At 41.7% G+C, this 24,564-nt stretch overlaps 1 long non-coding RNA gene across 1 annotated transcript in view; it reads left to right on the top strand.

Moving 5' to 3' along the window:
* The window catches only part of LOC114644561 (uncharacterized), a 204,014-nt gene extending 186,367 nt beyond the window's left edge, over positions 1-17,647 (top strand). Inside the window, exon 10 of the long non-coding RNA XR_007936450.1 lies at positions 17,630-17,647. This is a non-coding gene — a long non-coding RNA (uncharacterized LOC114644561). The remainder of the gene's footprint in view (positions 1-17,629) is intronic.
* The last annotated feature ends 6,917 nt before the right edge of the window (positions 17,648-24,564 follow it).

Here is a 24,564-nt window from a genome sequence, read left to right on the forward strand (position 1 = left end):
CACATTTAATGCACCACAAAAGACTTTGAGGTTTCTCTGTCATTACAAGGCTGTTTGCAGTCTCTTGCTGTGTTGGACAACTGGCCCTGACTGTTGGGGAATCACCCATAAACCACACGGAACTTAGAAGAAGATACATAGATTATTAGAAACTAAATGACCAACAATATTAACATAAATAAATTAATCAAAAATGGACAAAAAATACATAAACACTGCATTTCAACACTCTTAAATGATATATCGGAGAATTTTTTCATGAAAAAATTACGTGTTCTGCTTTACAGTCAGCAATTCCAAAACTAATTTTAGGCATTCTGTTGTTGCAATCTCACATGTCCCTTAATTTATTGGCAAGAAAAGTACATTAGATGGAGTGCATATTGTTTAAGTGAAGTTTTTTCCAAGGACCCACAAACTCCTTCTGCAGAATACCGTATTTACGAGTGTACCACGCGCACATTTTTTCCCGAAAATTAGCAGTAGAAAATCGGTTGCGCGTCATACACAAGGAAATTTTTTTCTGTAATGTTTATTTCTTCTGCTTGGGCAGGCTTGCTCGCGCACACTCTCTCTCTCTCTCGCTTGCTCGCGCTTTCTGTCTCTCCCACTTGCTCTTTTGTCATGCAACAAAAACAGAAGTGCATTTCACGGAAAACGTGCCCTAAATGCTTCATATATAATCACAACGCACTTCGTACATGGGGCAAATTTTTTTTGCAATTTTCTTTGTAAAAATTAGGGTGCGCGTCTTACACGAGGGCGCGTGGTACACGAGTAAATACGGTATAAAGATATTTTTAGAAGTCTTTAACAAAGAAAAGTCCTGAAACTTTCTCCACATCATGCTTACAACTTTGCAATTCACATTTTACCTGACAAACTTCTTCCTAAGGAATATTTCTGTACAGTCCAAGGCAAAGAGTGTGGCTCTGGAGGAAAATATTCAAGAACATATCCAGAATGGGTTAATTGTTCTGTTTAGTAGTCTGATTGATGGTGGATATTTTTCATTGCAAAAAACATAGGGGTGTCCAGCCATGTACTGATAATCAGGAGAAAAGTAGGATTACAGTTAAAATATTTATCATTTCCCCCTGATATCGTCTTTATGTGTTCAAGTCAGAAAATCCACAGCTTTCTCCAAACTACACTGTTGCTGTGCATATAATTTAATCAGAAACAGGAAGAGAGAAGAATGGAAAACTGCATTTAATACTACCACCAGCATCATGCTGTGGGGATGTTTTTCAGCGGCAGGGACTGGGAAACTTGTCAGGATAAAGGGAAAGATGACTGCAGCAATGTACAGAGACATCCTGGATGAAAACCTGCTCCAGAGAGCTCTTGACCTCAGACTGGGGCGACGGTTCATCTTTCAGCAGGACAACGACCCTAAGCACACAGCCAAGATATCAAAGGAGTGGCTTCAGGACAACTCTGTGAATGTCCTTGAGTGGCCCAGCCAGAGCCCAGACTTGAATCCGATTGAACATCTCTGGAAAGATCTTAAAATGGCTGTGCACCGACGCTTCCCATCCAACCTGATGGAGCTTGAGAGGTGCTGCAAAGAGGAATGGGCGAAACTGGCCAAGGATAGGTGTGCCAAGCTTGTGGCATCATATTCAAAAAGACTTGAGGCTGTAATTGCTGCCAAAGGTGCATCAACAAAGTATTGAGCAAAGGCTGTGAATACTTATGTACATGGAATTTCTCAGTTTTTTTATTTTTAATAAATTTGCAAAAACCTCAAGTAAACTTTTTTCACGTTGTCATTATGGGGTGTTGTATGTAGAATTCTGAGGGAAAAAATGAATTTAATCCATTCTGGGATAAGGCTGTAACATAACAAAATATGGAAAAAGTGATGCGCTGTGAATACTTTCCGGATGCACTGTAATTCATCATTGCCTTCTATCTCGCCAACAGTTTTAAAGTTATGCTCCCCATCACAGAGAATTTATTTGTGTTAAAGGATAAGTTCGGTATTTTTCAAGTCCAAGTTATTTCTTCACAAGCATAGTATACAGGTGCTGGTCATAAAATTAGAATATCATGACAAAGTTGATTTATTTCAGTAATTCCACTCAAAAAGTGAAACTTGTATATTAGATTCATTCATTACACACAGACTGATGTATTTCAAATGTTTGTTTCTTTTAATGTTGATGATTATAACTGACAACTAATGAAAGTCCCAAATTCAGTATCTCGGATAATTAGAATATCAATTAAGACCAATGCAAAAAAAGGATTTTTAGAAATGTTGGCCAACTGAAAGGTATGAACATGAAAAGTATGAGCATGTACAGCACTCAATATTTAGTTGGGGCTCCTTTGGCCTGGATTACTGCAGCAATGCGGCGTGGCGTGGAGTCGATCAGTCTGTGGCACTGCTCAGGTGTTATGAGAGCCCATGTTGCTCTGATAGTGGCCTTCAGCTCTTCTGAATTGTTGGGTCTGGCGTATTGCATCTTCCTCTTCACAATAGCCCATAGATTTTCTATGGGGTTAAGGTCAGGCGAGTTGGCTGGCCAATCAAGAACAGGGATACCATGGTCCTTAAACCAGGTACTGATAGCTTTGGCACTGTGTGCAGGTGCCAGGTCCTGTTGGAAAATGAAATCTGCATCTCCATAAAGTTTGTCAGCAGCAGGAAGCATGAAGTGCTCTAAAACTTCCTGGCAGACGGCTGTGTTGACCTTGGACCTCAGAAAACTACAATGGACCAACACCAGCAGATGACATGGCACCCCAAACCATCACTGACTGTGGAAACTTTACACTGGACCTCACGCAACATGGATCTGTGCCTCTCCTCTCTTCCTCCAGACTCTGGGTCCTTGATTTCCAAAGGAAATGCAAAATTTATTTTCATCAGAAAGCAGCAGTCCAGTCCTTTTTGTCTTTAGCTCTGGCGAGACACTTCTGACGCTGTCTCTTGTTCAAGAGTGGCTTGACACAAGGAATGCGACAGCTGAAACCCATGTCTTGCATTCGTCTGTGCGTGGTGGTTCTTGAAGCACTGACTCCAGCTGCAGTCCACTCTTTGTGAATCTCCCCCACATTTTTGAATGGGTTTTGTTTCACAATCCTCTCCAGGGTGCGGTTATCCCTATTGCTTGTCCACTTTTTTCTACCACATCTTGTCCTTCCCTTCGCCTCTCTATTAATGTGCTTGGACACAGAGCTCTGTGAACAGCCAGCCTCTTTAGCAATGACCTTTTGTGTCTTGTCCTCCTTGTGCAAGGTGTCAATGGTCGTCTTTTGGACAACTGTCAGTCAGCAGTCTTCCCCATGATTGTGTAACCCACAGAACTAGACTGAGAGACCATTTAAAGGCTTTTGCAGGTGTTTTGAGTTAATTAGCTGATTAGAGTGTGGCACCAGGTGTCTTCAATATTGAACCTTTTCACAATATTCTAATTTTCCGAGATACTGAATTTGGGACATTCATTAGTTGTCAGTTATAATCATCAACATTAAAAGAAACAAACATTTGAAATACATCAGGCAGTGTGTAATGAATGAATCTAATATACAAGTTTCACTTTTTGAATGGAATTACTGAAATAAATCAACTTTGTCATGATATTCTAATTTTATGACCAGCACCTGTATATGCATTTGCCATGCAAAACTGTGTTCCAAAGTTAACAATTTTCTATTCATTGTTTTTAAAATACTTTATCCTCACTGGTGGTATATAATGGAGACTATGGGGCACAGAGCATCACTGGAAAATAAAAAGATTAAAAACGTACTGACTATATTTGTTTTTCAAGCCAAGTAAGTTATTGAACATTGATGTACATCTTGAGATTATACACACATTGTAAAATAGCTTTTATATGTAATTTGCAAGAAAATACCAATGTTATGAGATTCAGCCATTTTAAAAGAATCATGTCGTTCTGGTTCCCTCAGTGCTTATTTTCCTTCATGATAACCTTTCACTCCCACTGAAGCGTGGTTTCATCTCTAACAACCACATCATAGTAAAATTTTCCTGCCACTTGCTTTGTATCTTGTTGATTTACTTCCATATTTATGTGAGAAGTCCTCCCACAAAGTCACTACTATTACACAAGCAAACAGAAAATTGCCAGGAATTTATGCTAAAATGATTATTTCTATCCCTCACCTAGGACCAGTTTGCCTTGTGTGGCCCTTCCAGGGGCATAAAGCCCCAGACAACAGAGCTCCTAGCATCATTGGGACACGCAAACCCCTCCACCACGATAAGGTGGCAGTTAAAGGATGGGAAACCCAAGGCAAACTGGTCCTAGGTGAGGGATGAGACAAAGAGCGGTTAAACAAACCTTCTATGATGAATGAAAACTTTGGATGGCGTTTTTCCTCGCCCGGACGCTGGTCGCCGGGGCCCCCCTCTGGAGCCAGGCCTGGAGGTGGGGCTTGATGGCGAGTTCGATGATCAACTTTGTGGTCGTGTCTTCAGACTTACGGCCACATGTCTTGGACACTCGAGTGAAGAGAGGGGCGGAGCTGTCAACTGATCACCACCTGGTGGTGAGTTGGCTTCGATGGTGGGGGAGGATGCTGGTCAGGCCTGGTAGGCCCAAACGTATTGTAAGGGTCTGATGGGAATGTCTGGCAGAGCCCCCTGTCAGATGTAGCTTCAACTCCCACCTCCGGCAGAACTTCAACCACATTCCGAGGGAGGTGGGGGACATTGATTCCGAATGGGCCATGTTCCGTGCCTCTATTGTTGAGGCTGCTGACCGGAGCTGTGGCTGTAAGGTGGTCGGTGCCTGTCATGGCGGCAATTCCCGAACCTGTTGGTGGACACCAGCGGTGAGGGATGCCGTCAAGCTAAAGAAGGAGTCCTACAGGACCTTTTTGTCCTGTGGGACTCTGGAGGCAGCTGATAGGTACCGGCAGGCCAAGCGGAATGCGGCTTTGGTGGTTGCTGAGGCAAAAACTCAGGCGTGGGAGGAGTTTGGGGAGGCCATGGAGAACGACTTTCGCACGGCTTCGAGGAGATTCTGGTCCACCATCCGGCGTCTCAGGAGGGGGAAGCAGTGCAGTGTCAACACTGTATATGGCGGGGATGGTGCACTGCTGACCTCGACTCGGGACGTTGTGGGTCGTTGGGGGGCGTACTTCGAAGACCTCCTCAATCGCACTAACATGCCTTCCAATGAGGAAGCAGAGCCTGGGGACTCGGAGGTGGGCTCCCCCATCTCTGGGACTGAGATCACAGAGGTGGTCAAAAAACTCCTTGGTGGTAGGGCCCCGGGGGTGGATGAGATACGCCTGTCTTGGTTGACACGTCTCTGCAACATCGCATGGACATCAGGGACAGTGCCTCTGGATTGGCAGACTGGGGTGGTGGTCCCCCTCTTTAAGAAAGGGGACCGGAGGGTGTGTTCCAACTACAGAGGGATCACACTACTCAGCCTCCCTGGAAAAGTCTATTCAGGGGTTCTGGAGAGGAGGGTCCGTCGGATAGTTGAGCCTCGGATTCAGGAGGAACAGTGTTGTTTTCGTCCTGGTCGCGAAACAGTGGACCAGCTCTACACCCTTAGCAGAGTCCTGGAGGGTGCATGGGAGTTCGCCCAACCAGTCTACATATGTTTTGTGGACTTGGAAAAGGCATTCGACCGTGTCCCTCGGGGAATCCTGTGGGGGGTACTCCGAGAGTATGGGGTACCGGACCCCCTGATAAGGGTTGTTCGGTTCCTGTACGATCGGTGCCAGAGCTTGGTCCGCATTGCCGGCAGTAAGTTGAAACCGTTTTCAGTGAGAGTTGGACTCCGCCAGGGCTGCCCTTTGTCACCAATTCTGTTCATAACTTTTATGGACAGAATTTCTAGGCGCAGCCAGGGCATTGAGGGGGTCCGGTTTGGTGGACTCAGGATTGGGTCACTGCTTTTTGCAGATGATGTTGTCCTGTTTGCTTCATCAGGCCGTGATCTTCAGCTCTCTCTGGATTGGTTCGCAGCTGAGTGTGAAGCGGCTGGGATGGGAATCAGCACCTCCAAATCCGAGACCATGGTCCTCAGCCAGAAAAGGATGGAGTGCCCTCTCAGGGTTGGTAGCGAGATCCTGCCCCAAGTGGAGGAGTTCAAGTATCTCGGGACCTTGTTCACGAGTGAGGGAAGAATGGAGCGTGAGATCGACAGGCGGATCGGTACGGCATCCGCAGTAATGCGTGGTCTGCATCGGTCTGTCATGGTGAAAAAGGAGCTGAGCCGCAAGGCAAAGCTCTCAATTTACCAGTCGATCTATGTTTCTACCCTCACCTATGGTCATGAGCTATGGGTAGTGACCGAAAGAACGAGATCGCGAATACAAGCGGCTGAAATGAGTTTCCTCCGTAGGGTGTCTGGGCTTTCCCTTAAAGATAGGGTGAGAAGCTCAGTCATCCGGGAGGGGCTCAGAGTAGAGCCGCTGCTCCTCCGCATCGAGAGGAGTCAGATGAGGTGGCTCGAGCATCTGATCAGGATGCCTCCTGGACGCCTCCCTGGTGAGGTGTTCCGGGCATGTCCAATCAGGAGGAGGCCCCGGGGAAGACTCAGGACACGCTGGAGGGACTATGTCTCTCGGCTGGCCTGAGAACGCCTAGGGATTCTCCCGGAAGAGCTAGAAGAAGTGGCCGGGGAGAGGGAAGTCTGGGCATCTCTGCTCAAACTGCTGCCCCCGCGACCTGACCTCAATAAGTGGAAGAGAATGGATGGATGGATGATTATTTCCAGTTCTCTTTTGTTGTCAGAAACAAAGAAGACATGATATCTTATATCATAACTTTTACTTCTTCAAAGTGAATGTTTTCAGTAAGTTTTTAGATTTTTATTTTCTGGTGGTGCTCCATGTCCTATTGCCTCTGTTATAAAGCACCAGTCTCTGGAAGATATCTGAGCAGGTCTCCGGGAAGGAGTAATAAGAATGTTTGTGGAGTGACATTGGAGGTTGAAATCTTACCATAGCAGCAATCTGTAGCCTAATCTACTGACATTTCCAGACATAGCATATAATTAACAAACCATGATGTATTATACCTAAAACTGCAGCAAGGTCCAAAGAAAAAAAATAGAGGACTCATTTACAACTGCTTTATGAAGATATCCTCGGTTAATTGTAACTGTCCCATTTCAAATGTGTAGAATATAAATATTACACTGAGCATTTTGAAAGACCACTGCCATTTATAAATGTGCCCAGTTTGTTTATTTCATAGACATTAAGAATGTAAAAACACAAAGGACATTTAATAAAGACTTAATGACCAAAAGAACTTGCCTTGGCACATGGTTACCCCAGACGGCCATGTTTTGGTAGCTGCTGCAATTACCCATAGCATACTAGGAAGGGCCTTCACTCTGATTCACTGAACAGAGTATGTGTCAACATTATCTTCTTGGGTTAAAAGATTTAAACTGAGTTTGTCCCTTCTTCTCTCAGTAAATGAATGACAGAGAGGAAGTTTTTGAGATATACAGAGACCAGGCGGGCTGCCTTTAGCATGAGAAAAAGGGAGGGGACGCTGGCGCACGCATGCTATTGCCGCTCCTCCTTGCTAACAACACTTTTCGCAAAACTAGCCTTAATTCTACACTTTCTTACGCTTGTTTTATTTCTTTTATTGTACGTTTAGTTCGTGGATGCAACTGACTCGAATTGTATGGATTTGGTTAATATTTACAGATTTTATGGACTCTACTTTGACTGGGAACAACTGAAACTGTGGATCACAGGACGAGACCTACGAACATTTCTTTGTACCTGGCGATCTAGGACCTTGGGATAATCTGTCTCCTCGATTATATTTGCTATCCTGGTCTGCTCCCGATTCATTTTACACTACTCTACGACTAAGAACTGATCTGATGTTCATACCAACCTGGCTGGTGGCTCCGGGGTGATCACGCCTGTAATACCCAGCGTTACTCTTTATGGCTGTATGCTGGAACTTCCAAATCCTACTACCTACTCCTGCTATGCTTTCTGCTGCTTGCTATCACCGCTCACCTATGCTACCACACCCGACTGTCCTACCGGCTCCGCTGTGCTCTGCTGCTTCTCCAGTGCTATCAGATAAGTATTACTCACTATCATGCTAAAATACTCTCATGACAAACTCCTTCTTATTAAACAGTTTGTCCAGTGCAAACGGTCTGACTGGAACATCCTAAAAGACGCCGGGATTTTGCTGCGCCTGAAATATGTACATTGCGGGTCAGGTCGCCGCCACCGCCGGGCTGCGAATGAAAAGATCACTGGCAGCATTTGCTCAGGAATACGCTGTCCTTCTCATGGCCCTGGAAATAGATGTGTCTGTGTTATGAATTTACATTATGTGAAAATAAACTCCGGTCACGGCTCTGTGCAAAAGGAAGCCTCATTAACTAATATTGCATTGTTTAATTCGAGATCTCTTAATGGCAAACAATTGGTGCTGTCAGAATTCATCACTGACACCAAATTTGATAAACTGTGTTTAACAGAGACTTGGCAAAAACCAAACAAATTTACGTCTCTCACGGAGGCGACACCACCTGAATTCACTTTCAAAACAGAGCCTCGCAGTTCTAGACAAGTCGGTGGACTTGCAGTAATTGTCAGAGTAGATTTAATCATCAAACGAATCCCAATTGACTGTCCATTGTCTTTTGAGTGCCTGGCTCTTAAACTAATAACAGAATCAGGTCCCGTCTCACTCATTGTTCTTTATCATCCTCCAACATACAATGCATCCTTCTTATCCAATCTGATTGAACTTTTAACCCACCTAAGTTCTTACTCTCAGAGAATTATCCTTATTGGTGATTTCAACATCCATATTGACATTACTACATCTAAACTGAGAAATGAATTCCTATCCTTACTGGACTGTTTTGACTTGACACAACATGTTGATTTTCCCACCCACTCTGCCGGTCATATATTGGATTTGGGACTCTCTGACCATAAAGCAGTACTTTTCACTGTCTCATTACCTCTCCCTCCTCTTACCTGTAAATGACAAATTTCTTACAGAAACGTTAAAAATATCTGTCCCTCTATCCTTTCTGGATCCATTTCTGATCCTTTACTGTCTGCACCTATTCCATCAACACTAGATAGTTTTGTTGACCACTATAACTCAGCCCTTCATTCAGCATTAGATAAAACAGCTCCTTTAAAACATAAGGAGGTTTCCTTTAAGCATTCAGCTCCTTGGTATAATTCAAAATTGCAATCTATGAAAGCAACTGGCCAACGCCTTGAGAGAATGTCATGTAAGACTGGCCTCACCGTGCACATCCAGGCTTTCTCTGACCACCAAAGAGCTTACAGAGAAGCACTAACTGCTGGCAAGAACACCCATTATGGCAGAATAATAGAAAGTGGCCAGGATAACGCAAGGGTTTTGTTTTCTGTAGTTAATAAACTAATTGAACCCGCATCTGGCCCAACTACCTCTTCTACTGAAGTCAAAATTAAAGATCTAAATAATTCAACTAACATAAATACATCATCTGTTTATATCTCTCCCTGTTTTCCCACTCCTTCCAGCTCCTTCTCTAAGTTCTCACCAGTCACATCTGTGTTTGTTAATAACCTGCTTTGTAAAATGAGGCCGACTAATTGTGTACTGGACCCCATACCCAGCACACTACTTAAATCCTGCCTTCATGCCATAATTCCAACTGTTACAACAATAATAAACTCATCCCTCGACACTGGCTTTGTGCCGCTCACTTTTAAAGTCACTTCTGTAACCCCAATGTTGAAAAGTTAGGACTTGATGCTGACAATCTTAACAATTTTCGGCCTATTTCCCACTTACCTTTTCTGTCAAAAGTTCTTGAGCGTGTTGTAGCTTCCCAACTCACCAACTACTTAACGTCTAATAATTTGATGGAACCGTTTCAGTGTGGTTTCAGGGCACAGCACAGTTGTGAAACTTCTCTGCTGCGGGTAACCAATGATTTGCTTATGGCAGCAGACTCTGGACAAACCAGCATATTAATTCTGTTAGACCTCAGTGCAGCATTTGACAGTCAGGTCAGACATGACATCCTACTGTCCAGAATGGAGAACATGCTGGGTATCTCTGGAACTGCCCTCCAGTGGTTCAAGTCCTATCTGACTGATAGACAAGAGTTTGTTAGTCTTGGCAACATCAGATCCAACACAGTGCCAGTCACACAAGGAGTTCCTCAGGGCTCTGTCCTCGGTCCTCTGCTTTTCTGTATTTTCATGCTTCCCCTTGGCCATATTATTCGTAGCTATGGACTGGGTTATCATTTTTAAGCAGACGATACTCAACTTTATTTCAATGTTAAAAGTGGAACTTCATCAGAGGTTTCTCAGCTCACAACCTGCCTCAGTGAAATTAATACCTGGATGGAGCAGAACTCTTTAAAATTAAATTGCAACAAAACTGACCTCCTGCAAACTGGGACTAAAGTGCAACTTAATAAAATGAGCTCCTTCCTAGTCCATCTTGGCGGTGATCTCATCAGACCTGCCTCTACTGCAAAGAATCTTGGTGTCATTTGTGATTCCTCCCTTTCTTATTCCACCCACATAAATCACATTAAGAAACTTTCTTACTTTCACCTCCGTAACATATCCCATGTTCGCTCCTTCCTCTCCTTCTCTAATGCTGAGAAATTTGTCCATGCTTTTATTACATCCTGCATTGATTATTGTAACTCGCTGCTGGCACGTGCGTCTTCTAATCTTATATCACAGCTTATTCAAAACTCAGCTGCAGGAGTCCTTACTCGAACCAGCAGCAGCGAGCACATCACACCCATCCTGCTTCACCTTCTTTGGCTCTCTGTGTCTTACAGAATTGAATATAAAGTCAATCAATAATAACCTACAAAGCCTTAAACAACCTTGCACCAAACTACATCAGTGACCTTCTCCATCACTATGTGTCTGCCCGCCCACTAAGGTCCTCTGATTCTGGCAATCTTGATGTGCCCCACACTAATCTACACTCCATGGGTGACAGGGCCTTCAGCTGTATAGCACCCAGACTCTGGACTGACCTACCGAAATTAATCAGGTCAGCTGACTCCATGAATTCTTTTAAAAAACAACTCAAAACTCATCTGTTCAGGAAGGCTTTTAGCTCAACTTGACTTTATTACCCTTCTCTCAGTTTACCTCTATGTCAAGATGCTCATGTAACCTGTATGTGTGTGCGAGACCATCAATTATGTGGTCTGTTAGGCTTTTTCACTGAATTTACTGTCTTAATCTTTATTTATGTATCTGGTTTGTACAATGCTGTATACTGTATACCCTACCATTCTATCTTAAACTCTGTGAAGTGCCTTGAGCATGGGAAAGGCGCTATATAAATAAAATGTATTATTATTATTATTATTATTAATAATCATAACATGCCAGAGTATAAAACACAAATTGGAGAACTAAATGGCCACAGATCTGAAAGGGAATAAAGGCACAAACTCAGAGCAGAATCAGCAACCATCTCAATGTAGCAATAGACAACTTCTTACAAATTTCAAGGTAAACTTTAAACTTTATGTAATGCCTATAATGAAGTAATTCTGTCTTTTTTTTTTTTTGCCCCTTTCAGCATTTCAGGTGGTTGTCTGTTTCCGTTGCTATTACAGGCTATGCTTGAGGCATGCTGACATGTACTTTGCAAATGCTAGAGGCAGCTGAGAATTTTTGTTGTTTGCTATAGTGTAGAAGTTAAATAAATAACAAAAAAAAAATACAATTTGCTCTTAAAGACTTTGGTTTTGGTTGCCACTAATGAACCGTGCTGGAATTTTTAAAGCTTTTTTCCCTTTAGAAGGGTTTTTTTGCTTTTTTTTTTCACCCACACAAGAGCAAAAGTAGCTGGGTGTTTGGAGGTGAGCTTGGAAAAATTACTTATACTTGTTCTTTTTATCTGTATCTGAACTAGCATCGAGGAGGTAGGATAGAAAGCAGCAGTAACTGATATCAGCATTTGTAAGGAAATAACCACATCACAATTCCTTAGTTTAAAAGAAAAGAAAGAAAAGGCCATGGCTGACTTCAAAGCAATAAAAGAGAAGGCTCAGTGGCGAGGAGGTAAGCGGCCAGCTTTAAGACACCCGATCGGGCACAAGGGGCTGTAGGAGCAGATAAGGTAGTAGAGATTTATTTATTTGTTTATTTTAGATTGACCTGTTCTTAGCAGTCCAGAGGTAGAACAGTTAAGTGGGTGACTGTATAAGGGTTCATTAACACAGGGGAATGCAAGCAGTGCGAGTGAAGACCTTTTATGTAAGGAATAAGAGGAGTGCAAAGTTAGGAGAAGAGATGGAGAAAAGCAAAGTTAACCTCATAGAAGGACAAACAGCAGGCAGCTGAGAGTGAGAACAGTACAGGAGCTTAACGGGACAAGGTGTAAAATAGCTCTAGCAGTTCTTATTGTTACCATTTAAGTTAAATCAGTTTCTTCTTCTTCTTCTTCTTCTTTTGGCTGCTCCCTTTAGGGGTTGTCACAGCGGATCATCTTGTTCCATATATTCCTGTACTCTACATCTTGCTTTGTCACACCCACCACCTGCATGTCCTGTCTCACCACATCCATAAACCTTCTCTTAGGCCTTCCTCTTTTCCTCTTCCCTGGCATCTCTATCTTTAACATCCTTTTCCCAATATACTCAGCATCTTTCCTCTGCACATGTCCAAACCAACACAATCTCGCCTCTCTGACTTTCTCTCCCAACCGTCCAACCTGAGCTGACCCTCTAAAGTCCTCATTTCTAATCCTGTCCATCCTTGTCACACCCATTGCAATTCTTAGCATCTTTAATTCTGCCACCTCCAGCTCTGTCTCTTGCTTTCTGGTCAGCGCCACCGTCTCCAACCATATAACATAGCTGGTCTCACTACTGTCCTGTAGACCTTCCCTTTCACTTTTGCTGAAACCCATCTGTCACAAATCACTCCTAACCCTCTTCTCCATCCATTCCACCCTTGCCTGAACTCTCTTTTTCACTTCTCTTCCACAATTCTTGTTACTCTGTACTGTTGATCCCAAGTATTTAAAGTCACCCACTATCAGCAACTCTACTCCCTGCATCCTCGCCCTTCCACTGACCTCTCTCTCATTTACACACATGTATTCTGTCTTGTTCCTACTGACCTTCATTCCTCTCCTCTCTAGAGAATATCTCCACCTCTCCAGGGTCTCCCCAACCTGCTCCCTACTCTACAGATCACAATGTCTTCAGCAAACATCATAGTCCATGGGGACTCCTGTCTAATCTCATCTGTCAACCTGTTCATCACCATTACAAATAAGAAAGGGCTCAGAGCCGATCCCTGATGTAATCCCACCTCCACGTTGAAAGCATTCGTCACTCCTACCGCAGACCTCACCACTGTCACACTTCCCTCGTACTTATCCTGTACATCTCTTACATACTTCTCTACCACTCCTGTCTTCCTCATACAATACCACAGCTCCTTTCGAGGCACCCTGTCATATGCTTTCTCCAGGTCCACAAGGACGCAATGCAACTCCTTCTGGCCTTCTCTTTACTTCTCCATCAACAACCTTAGGGCAAACATTGCATCTGTGGTGCTCTTTCTTGGCATGAAACCACACTGCTGCTCACTAATAATCCCCTCCTTTCTTAATCTATCTTGCGCTACTCTTTCCCATAACTTCATGCTATGGCTCATCATTTTTATCTCCCTGTAGTTACTACAGCTCTGCACATCCCTTTTATTCTTAAAAATTGCCACAATCATTTTAAAGAAAAAAAAAGTCAAGGCAGTTTTACTAATTGTAAATTAAATTTTAATAATGAGGCCAATGCAATGCAAGTCCTGTTGGATGTTGGACTTTTTAGATGAAGGTTTGGAGGAGCCAGTTGTCTATGAGGGCCACATCTGCAGAAGATGCCAGCTGATCCAGCACCTCGAGCTAAGGGTTGCTGGACTGGAAGAGGAATTGGCTAGCCTTCAATGTAGCAGAGAATTGGCAGAAATGGCCCAGGTATCCTTTAGAGAGATTTTGTGTACCCCCAAGGTGGTGCAGGAGGAGATTCCAGACCAGACAGGTAGAAATAGGTGGGTCACAGTCACGAGGTGTAAGGTAAAGGGTGCACACTTTCCAGGGACATCAACCCCAGAATTAGAAGAGTCAAACTGTTATCACGTCCTTGCGGAGCTGGTGATACTTGCCAGCTAGGCAGTGTGGCTTTCCTGTGGGGGTTGATTGAGAGAGTCCTGCAGAGAATCACTTGACAAACTTGTTTGAGGCACTTCCCTCAAACCTGTCATAAAATTCACTATCCTGACTTAGTCCTAGGTAAACATGAATGCTTCTCATAAATGAAATACTAATATTACATTGCTTTGCCTAAGTTACAAAGAGACATACAAAATATTTATCAACTTGTATGCAAAATTTCACACCACAACAGGGTTACATCTGAAATGGAGGGGCATCAATGTATTGGGAAGGCGTATGAGTAGGATAGTCGAGGATTGTTTAAACTAGGGAATGGGGGGGCAGTGAGTTTAGGACAGGCCAGGTTTAGATCTATACATAGAGGAACAAACAACAGTGTAGAAATAAAAATTGTAAGCAAACATTTAAATGTAGAAGGACTAACACATAAATAATAGCTTCCCTTAATGCTAGAAGTATCAAAAATCAGGTAAGTGAGTTGGAGCTGTATGTAGCAGAACATAATTATGATATTATAGCAATAACGGAAACCTGTCTAAATATCAAATATGGGGATGAGTGTAACATAGAGGGATACACATTTTTTAGGAAGGATAGACAGAACAGAAAAGGAGGCGGGGTTACTGTTTATGCCAAACAGAATTTAAATGTAAGTCCTCTTCAGTTGGATGATGAGCCCCATCTTAGTGAGGATATGTGACTTCGCCTGGAAAATATTAGGGAAAGAGGTCTTATTTTAGGAGTGTGTAATAGACCACACAATTCAGACAGTAATTTCAACACCCATCTTTTTAGTAATATCAAAAAGCAAGTTTACAGGGAGATATTATAGTCATGGGGGACTTTAATTATCCAAATATTAACTAGGAGTTTTTAGAAGTAATCAATAACTGTTTTTTAACACAGTATGTTAAAGCACAAAACATGGCGTGAAGCTTGTCTGGATTTAGTATTTTGTAATAATCAAGATAGAATTGAGGGTGTAGAGGTGATTGAACCACTAGGGTCAAGTGACCATAATATAATACAATTCTCAGTATTTTGTAAGAGTGCAGATGCAAAAACTATAATTATTAAGTTGAACTTTGGTAGGGCAAATTTTGAGCAGATGCAACAAAGTCTAAGGAAGACAGACTGAGATAAGCTTTTAATTGTGGAGACAGTTGAGGAGCAGTGGAACAGGTTTAAAAATGTTTTACGGACACCATTGTACAGTCCACCACACATTTATTATTCATAATATTTACAATTAAATGTGCACAAACCCCGTGCCTCCAGCACCAATCTCCCCCAAAGTCCAGGCTCTCACTCTCTCTGCCTGCTCGTCAGGCCGCCTCCAGTCCTCCTGCCTCCAAAACCTTGTCCACTCCTCACCCGACTCCAGTCCTTCTTTGCAGGGAGGCAGCCCCTTTTATAAGTGCCCGGATGGGGTCCAGGTGATCCCCGACACTCCCTGGACACTCCCCTGTGTGGCGGAAGTGCCGGCTGTGTTCCCAGTCTTCTTCTCCCCAGCACTTCCTGGTGTGGCAGAAGTGTTGGGGTTCCGGGTCCTTCAGGCATGGGGGAGCCCCCTGGTGGAGACCACGGGCCCCTACAGGGTTGGGCTTCCAAGCCCTGCACCCATGGCCCCTAAAGGAACCAGGGTGGTCGCCCTCTCGTGTTCTGGAGGAGGCATGAGCCCTCCTCCTGTCTTCCTGGGCGTCCCGGCTGGGGGTGGCACCCAGCCATCTGCCACAGTATGTGGAACTAATATCTTTATGTAAATCTGTAAATGAAACCAAAAAAATTGCAAATGTCAGCATAACCTTTTCTATCACATATCACAGTAATGTTCTGGTTATTTGTTATATTTGGAGTGCATTACATATCTATGTAATACCTACTGACATTTTAATTCTGTATTTCATGTGTAAGCTTTTGAATTTTTGAGAATGAGGTCATTCCACTTTTCTAGCATCTGATGTTCTAACGATTTATGGGACTTGTAGTGTTTAAGACATGTCAGACTTGATAATGTAATCAGTTTAACACTAACTGAACTTCATAGTTTTAAAGAATTGAAAAGAAACTTCTTTTTTACCCTAGCAACTGTTTTCTCTATTAGTGTGCTTTATACCTCTCTGTAAATTATGTTTTCTTCTAAACTGAACCCCTTTGTTACTGTATTATGGCATCTCAGTGTTATTAAAAGTCCTGGGTCTGCTCAACAACACTCTAATGGTGACACTGTATTTTGGCAGATGACGGCATTGTCGGAGGGTATCACAAGACTTTTTTGGCTTGTAACGGGAGAAAGTGCACAAATTAGTGCTGGTGTTTTTACCTTGTTAATAAGACTTTTTACATGTTTAAATTTACACGTACAATTATGTTATCACCTTATTAAGCAACAGAGGGGTCAGGATGTGGTACGGAGGTTATTGCTACATCAAACACTCAGTAGAAATTAAGCATCCATCCACAAATTCCATGGATTATTTGACCAGAAAGAGGAGGTTTTCTCTTAACATACAAGCCACCTGTGATTACAAGTGTTCATTTATTGATGTCTTAGTGACATGGCCGGGTAGTGTTCATGACCCAAATTCCATGCTGAACACACATTTGAAATAAAAAAAGGCAATGGACATTCATTTAAATGACATTCCCTTTGTTATCTACAGTATGCCTGTTTCAAACTCTTGACATTGGATTTTTGCGTTTTCAGGTAGAAGGAGATTTTTTTTTAAATGGTACACGTAAGGACAGGATTTTTTTTTAAAATGAGGGAGGAATCCTTGCTTCCTTGCAACATCATTTCCAAAGCTCCATCTTCAGGGACCTAAAACACAGTTTGTGTGTGGATGGAAGGCCAAAATGTATACAAAAAGCTACATTTTAAAATATACCCAGGTATGTGTCGACAGGGTCTGATGTTAACTGAGGCAGACCAGGCACCAGCATCCCACTGTTTGATTGATTTTCTGTGATTAAAATGGTGCGTGAAAGTACCCATCACAGTAGTGATTTGTAAAAGGAAAATTCTGGTATTACCCCCATCAGATTTTTTTAAGGCAACCCACATATCCCAGGTTTTAGTGTTTTACCTCCTTGCTAATTTAAACATCACTGGACTTTCATTTTTTAATTTTTAATTTCTTTTAATTATTTTTTTTTTCAAAAAAATGTTAATTTGGCAAATAAACATTATAAAATAAATGCATATCCTATCAAGTGAAGCTTACACATTTATTTGTGCTGTTTGCTTTACTGCATTATGTAGATTTTGGGTCATCATTAGTTACATTGTGAAACTTGCTCTGAAATAACAAATCTTCATCTGTAATAATTAGACTTTTTAAAATTAAACTTGTGTTGTCAAGTTTACAGTGCATCTATAACGTAATGTGGCTCTGACAGGGCAGTAATGTGTTGCTTCTCTATATACATTTCTAATCATTACTTTCTGCTCTTTTACAGTGGTCATATACTGTTTTGGTAAGTACATGATTTTTTGAAGGACAGAACTATTTCATTTCAACTCCTAAATTAATGTTAAAAATTGTTATGGTGAACCAAAAAGCATTTTAATGAACAAGGTTAAATTATCATAATGTACCTCAATTATTGCCCGTCTTAAGTTATTTTTTCTTTTTAGTTCAATGTCATTCTAGTAAAGTATTTCAAAAGTTCATAGGTGGTTCTAAAAGTAATTTTCTTTTAGCGGTTATTGTTGTGTCACAAGACTAGAAGAATATTTTTATATTTTTGCCCAGCCACTTTCTATATGGAATTTGCTTGTTTTTTCCAATTTAACATTGATTTTCTCAAGGTGGAAAGGTCAGTTTCTCAGATGTGTGCATTGGGATTTTTGGTGACCCTGATTTAGCCAATTATGAATGAATATGGATGTGTGCCTGTATATGCTCTTCAGACGACTAGTGTCCTATCTAGGGTTAGTCTTCCACGCTCTTCATTAAACAGTACTGTTCTTTCGTGTGAGTAGTTTCTTTCAATCTTTGTCAGCAAAATTAATACTATCTGCTCTGGCCTTGTTCCAACTGGCTATGTAGTTCCTGTTCTTAATCATGTCATTGTCCTGAAATGTCTTGATGTTTCACTTTCACAGCTAAAAATACTATTGACACACTTAAACTTACTATTCATCCTCTTGTGGTTGTCCCACCACACTTAAACTTACTGGAAGATTTTGATGTCTTGGGTCCTGATTTGTTGCTTATTATAAATGATTCTATTAGTGAGGGGTTGCAGCCTTGTCTTAAAAAGGCAGAGTTAGATCCTGGAGTGTTAGCTAATTTTCTCCCAATTTCCCAATTGCCATTTTTCGCTGAAATATTAGAAAGAATTATTTATAATCAATTGGTGATCATCTTAATATCAATCATTAATTTGAGATCTACAAGTCTGGTTTTAAGCATTATTATGGTGTTGAGATGGCTCTCCAGAAAGTATTCAATGATATCTCTCATGTTACTGACTCAGGTGGGGCTGTAGTCCTTGTCCTCCTATACATTTCTGCAGCTTTTAACATTATTGACGATGAGATCTTGCTGTTGCAGCTTCAATGTCTAGTGGGGCTTAAAAGGGTGCACGTAACTGGATCAGGTCATATCTTACTGGTAGACACTTTTCAGTGACTTTCAATTCCTCTTTTACATATACTGTTCCTGTTAAATGTTGCATTCCTCAGGGAACCCTTTTTGAACCTACTTTATTTTCTATATATCTTCAGCCCATAAGAGCTATTTTTAGGAAGGTTAATATTTCTTTTCACTGTTATGCTGATTAAACACAGGTTTATATTCCTGTGTGTAACTCTGCAATGAATCAGATGAACAACTGTGTTGTAGAACTAAGATCCTGGATGGCTGACAATTTTCTCGATCTCAGTCAAAATAAAGCAGAAGTGCTCATAGCTGGTCCTGCAGCCAAACCTCATATTGGTTTTGTGTCCAACTTCTCCATCTCTGCCCTTTCGCTGACTTTTGCAGACCTGAAGTTCAGAATCTTGTTGTTATTTTTAACAGTAACCTCTCTTTTGGGAAATAGATTAATTCTGGTCTTTTTCCAGCTTTGTCTTTTAGGTAAAATTAAGCATTTTTTATCTCCCAGGATCTTGAGAAAGTTACTCATGCTTTTATCATTTCTTGGCTTGATTACAGTAACTCATTGTATTTTGGATTCAGCAAAGCCCTGATACGCAGGTTGCAGTTGGTTCAGAATACTGCTGTTTGTGTTTTGGTTGGGGCAAGAAAGTTTGATTCTGTATCTCCAATATTAGCCTCTTTACACTGGCTGCCTGTTAGCTTCAGAATTGATTTTAAACTTTTGCTGCTTGTTTTTAAATCTTTACCTGGGTATGCTCCTGCCTATGTATCTGCATTCTGTGTTTTACATCAGCCATCCAGAGAGCTTACATCTACCAGTCAGTTGTGATCCCTTGTACAAAGTGCATAACTAAGGGGAAGAGGGGTTTTGCAGCTGCTGCACCTCGTCTGTGGAACTCTTCACCAAATTACATTATGGATTCACCATCAACTGAACTGTTTAAAACTACATTTAAGACGTATTTCTATTCTCTACCTTTCCATGACTTTCAGTGATACTAGTGGTTCCCTATTCGTATTTTTTCTTTTTTCAGTTCTCTGTTAGTTATATTTTGTCTTTCTGTATTTTATTTCCATTTATTTTATTTATGTTCATTGTATGTTTTATATGTAAAGCACTTCGACTACAGCATTATTGATGTTGTTTTAAATGTGCTCTATAAATAAATTGACATTGACATTGACCACACTCTTCAAGCAAACATCGCATCTGTAGTTCTCTTTCCTGGCATGAAACCATATTGCTGCTCTCAGATCACAACCTTTCCTGTATCTTCATCACCACCTCTCTTTTCACCTTCCTAAGCATCACTTTGCATACCTGTCTGCTTTCATCATCTCTCTGGTATCCCAATTCCTTATTGCTATACTCTTCCTCTGTATTCTCGCCTGTACTTCCTCATTTCACCACCAAATCTCTTTGTCTTATTTCATCTGTCCAGATGTCACACCAAGCACCTTTCTAGCTCTCTCTCTTACCACTTCAGCTGTACTGTTCCAATCATCTATCCTGTCTTAACCACCACCCAACACCTCTCTCACTTCCTCTCTGAACTTTACACAATAGTCTTCCTCTTTCAGCTTCCACCTCCTTGGTTCCACTCTCCCTCTCCTCCTGTTTTTTATCTCGAAATTCATCTTGCTTACAAAAAATTGATGCCATCTAGGTGCACTATACCCAGTGGCATAGCTTGAGTTCATGCCACTCGGAGCGGGGTGGTGCTTCAATTTGCCGCCCTCCAACATATCTGAATATGTTAACCTATTTAAATAGAAAATTAAAATGACATATAGAGAAAAAATAAGATAAATTTTGGAGAGATTAATTCATATATAGAGAAAAAGCAATAATTGTTCACATATAATTATTTATAAGCATCAACTAGACAAGAATATAGTATAGACGCACTGATATGCTGTGTTCTAATTATTAGTTTAATATAATTATTCTGCGAAAACCAGAACCAGTGTAGTGTACAAGTGATAGGTGTGGATGTTTTCTGCGCAGAGCAAGAACGCATTTGGATTGATAATGAAACAAAATTATTAATTGTAAATGAGTTGTTTATCTTCCTAGAAATTATTAATGTTTATGTTTATTTTTGTTATTGCCTCATAAATCTTAACTGCTGTGTCTGATAACATCACAGAAGAGCAGTCTGAAAATTATTTTTGAAGCATTTATGGATAAAAATCAGAGAATTTGTCTTTTCTCATTCACGAGTTATATTTTTCCGAGCCCTACTGCTTACACACGGATTGTACTGAGCCTTTTGGCCAATAATGCTGCCCCCGAAAATGTTCAGCCTGGGACAGACCGCCCCATCCGCACGCCCATAGCTACGCCACTGGCTACGCCACTGGCTATGCCCTGCTACCATGTTATACTCTCTAGCTTCTTTCATGTCGCATCTCCTACATAGAACATAGTCCACCTGTGTGCACTCTTATAAGTCACCCTGTGTCCCTCCTTCTTCTTAAAATGTGTATTCACCTCTGCCATTTCCATTCTTTTTGCAACATTTCTTTCCTTAATACCATACTTTGCCATCACTTCCTCATCACTACTGTTCTTTTTGCCAATATGTCTATTAAGGTCTGCTCCAATCACCACTATTTCTTCTTTAGGTATAACCTCCACCATTTCGTCTAATTTACTCCAGAAATCTTCTTTTTCCTCCATCGACTTGCAGAGCATATCTGTCAGTGACATTTAACATTACCCCTTCAATTTCCAACTCTATGCACATCATTCTGTCAGACATTCTGTTCACTTCCAAAACACTAATAACATATTCATCCATCCATTTTCCAACCCGCTGAATCCGAACACAGGGTCACGGGGGTCTGCTGGAGCCAATCCCAGCCAACACAGGGCACAAGGCAGGAAACAATCCCGGGCAGGGTGCCAACCCACCACAGGACACACACAAACACACCCACACACCAAGCACACACTAGGGCCAATTTAGAATCGCCAATCCACCTAACCAGCATGTCTTTGGAATGTGGGAGGAAACCGGAGCGCCCGGAGGAAACCCACGCAGACACGGGGAGAACATGCAAACTCCACGCAGGGAGGACCCGGGAATCGAACCCAGGTCCCCAGATCACCCAACTGCGAGGCAGCAGCGCTACCCACTGCGCCACCGTGCCGCCCCTAATAACATATTCTTCCTTCACAATTACCCCTACCCCGTTTCTCTTCCTGTACACACTATGGTAGAACAGTTTACACCCACCTCCGATGCTTCTGACACAGTACATGTACCTTTCTCAGCTCAATCATATCAGCCAGGTCTCTCCCTTTTCCATTGCAAGTGCCAACATTCAAAGTTCAGACTCTGAAATCCACACTCTTTCCCTTCCTGCTCTTCCATTGCCTTTGAACTTGCTTTCCCCCTCTGTTTGTCCTTCTCCTTCTTTGCTCAGTAATAGCATAGTTTCCGTCTATACCCTACTGGACAGCAGCATTGGTGGCAGCCACAGGTAACCCGGGCCTCGACCGATCCAATATGGACATTCTATTTCTCATTCACATGACAGTTATTTATTATTATTAGTAGTAGTAGTAGTAGTAGTAGTAGTAGTATTTGACACAGGTTTTATGCCGGATGCCCTTCCTGATGCAACCCTCCCCAATTTACCGGGGCATGGGACCGGCACTAAGGCTGCACTAATAATAATAATACATTTTATTTATATAGCGCCTTTCCCATGCTCAAGGCACTTCACAGAGTTTAAGAAAGAACGGCAGGGTATATAGCATTGTATTAAACTAAATAAATAAATAAAGAAGAGTAAGATAGTAAATTCAGAAAAAGCCTAACAGACCACATAATTGATGGTCTCTCACACACAAACAGGTTACATGAGCATCTTGACATGGAGGTAAACTGAGAGAAGGGTAATGAAGTCAAGTAGAGCTAAAAGCCTTCCTGAACAGATGAGTTTTGAGTTGTTTTTTAAAAGAATTCATGGAGTCAGCTGACCTGATTAATTTTGGTAGGTCATTCCAGAGTCTGGGCGCTATACAGCTGAAGGCCCTGTCACCCATGGAGTGTAGATTAGTGAGGGGCACAACAAGATTGCCAGAATCAGAGGACCTTAGTGGGCGGGCAGACACATAGTGATGGAGAAGGTCACTGATGTAGTTTGGTGCAAGGTTTTTTAAGGTTTTGTAGGTTATTAGTAGAATTTTATATTCAATTCTGTAAGACACAGGGAGCCAGTGAAGGCAGAGCAGGATGGGTGTTATGTGCTCTCTGCTGCTGGTTCGAGTAAGGACTCTTGCAGCCGAGTTTTGAATAAGCTGGAGCTGTGATATAAGATTAGAAGGGGCACCAGCCAGTAGGGAATTACAATAATCCATGTGGGATGTGAGAAAAGCATGGACAAGTTTCTCAGCATTAGAAAAGGAGAGGGAGGAGCGAACACGGAATATGTTATAGAGGTGAAAGTAAGAAAGTTTCTTAATGTGATTTATGTGAGCGGAATAAGAAAGGGAGGAAAAATGACATCAAGATTCTTTGCAGTAGAGGCAGGTCTGATGAGATCATGGCCAAGATGGACTGGGAAGGAGCTCATTTCATTAAGTTGCACTGTAGTCCCAATTTGCAAGAGTTCAGTTTTGTTGCAATTTAATTTTAAAGAGTTCTGCTCCATCCAGGTATTAATTTCACTGAGGCAGGTTGTGAGCTGAGAAAGCTCTGATGAAGTTCCACTTTTAACATTGAAATAGAGTTGAGTATCATCTGCATAAAAATGATAACCCAGTCCAAAGCTACAAATAATATGGCCAAGGGGAAGCATATAAATACAGAAAAGCAGAGGACCAAGGACAGAGCCCTGTGGAACTCCTTGTATGACTGGCGCTGAGCTGGATCTGATGTTGCCAAGACTAAGAAACTCTTGCCTATCAGTCAGATAGGATTTGAACCACTGGAGGGCAGTGCCAGAGACACCCAGCATGTTCTCCATTCTGGACAGTAGAATGTCATGTCTGACAGTGTCAAATGCTGCACTGAGGTCTAACAGAATTAATATGCTGGTTTGTCCAGAGTCTGCTGCCATAAATAAATCATTGGTTACCCGAAGAAGAGCAGTTTCACAACTGTGCTGTGCCCTGAAAGCAGACTGAAAGGGTTCCATCAAATTATTAGAAGTTAAGTAGTTGGTGAGTTGGGAAGCTACAACACGCTCAAGAACTTTTGACAGAAAAGGTAAGTGGGAAATAGGCCCAAAATTGTTAAGATTGTCAGCATCAAGACCAGACTTTTTTAATATTGGGGTTACAGAAGCGATTTTAAAAGTGAACGGCACAAAGCCAGTGTCAAGGGATAAGTTTATTATTGTTGTAATAGTCAGGATTATGACATGAAGGCAGGATTTAAGTAGTGTGCTGGGGATGGGGTCCAGTACACAAGTAGTCGGCCTCATCTTACAAAGCAGGTCATTAACAAAACCATATGTGACTGATGAGATTTTAGAGAAGGAGCTGGAAGGAGTGGGAAAACAGGGAAAGATATAAACAGATGATGTATTTATGTTAGTTGAATTATTTAGATCTTTAATTTTGTTACGGAAAAAGTGGAGGAGTTTCTCACAGGCATTCCAGTAGTTAGTTAGTTAGTTAGTTAGTTAGTTAGTTAGTTAGTTAGTTAGATAGATAGATAGATAGATAGATAGATAGATAGATAGATAGATAGATAGATAGATAGATAGATAGATAGATAGATAGATAGATAGATAGATAGATAGATAGATAGATACTTTATTAATCTCAAA

The sequence above is a fragment of the Erpetoichthys calabaricus genome, chromosome 12 (assembly GCF_900747795.2).
Source record: "Erpetoichthys calabaricus chromosome 12, fErpCal1.3, whole genome shotgun sequence".
Lineage (NCBI taxonomy): Eukaryota > Metazoa > Chordata > Cladistia > Polypteriformes > Polypteridae > Erpetoichthys > Erpetoichthys calabaricus.